Source organism: Penaeus monodon, chromosome 20, assembly GCF_015228065.2.
Source record: "Penaeus monodon isolate SGIC_2016 chromosome 20, NSTDA_Pmon_1, whole genome shotgun sequence".
Taxonomy (NCBI): Eukaryota; Metazoa; Arthropoda; class Malacostraca; order Decapoda; family Penaeidae; genus Penaeus; species Penaeus monodon.
The window spans coordinates 13,109,463-13,109,674 of record NC_051405.1 but is presented as its reverse complement, the minus strand read 5'-3'; the positions used below and the strand labels follow the sequence as shown (position 1 = coordinate 13,109,674).

The window sequence follows — 212 nt, the reverse complement described above, 5'->3', positions numbered from 1 at the left end:
TTATGGCAGCAGCAAAGAATGGAAAGGGAGGGAGGTGACGCTAGGTAAAAGAGTAAGAGGCAGAAAGGAAGAGTTTCAAATTGGAAAACGATACAGAGGGAGGAACAGGAGCCGCCAGAGATTTGTGAGTGTGGTGTTAAGGTCCGAATAACTGAAGCAATGGTTCACCGCTCGCCCGCACTAATAAAGAAAAAAAAGACCAGATACCGTCG

General features: G+C 46.7%; 1 protein-coding gene across 1 annotated transcript in view; it reads right to left on the bottom strand.

Moving 5' to 3' along the window:
• The window catches only part of LOC119585640 (EH domain-binding protein 1-like), a gene marked incomplete in the record, with an annotated part of 320,960 nt that overhangs the window by 32,678 nt on the left and 288,070 nt on the right, over positions 1–212 (bottom strand).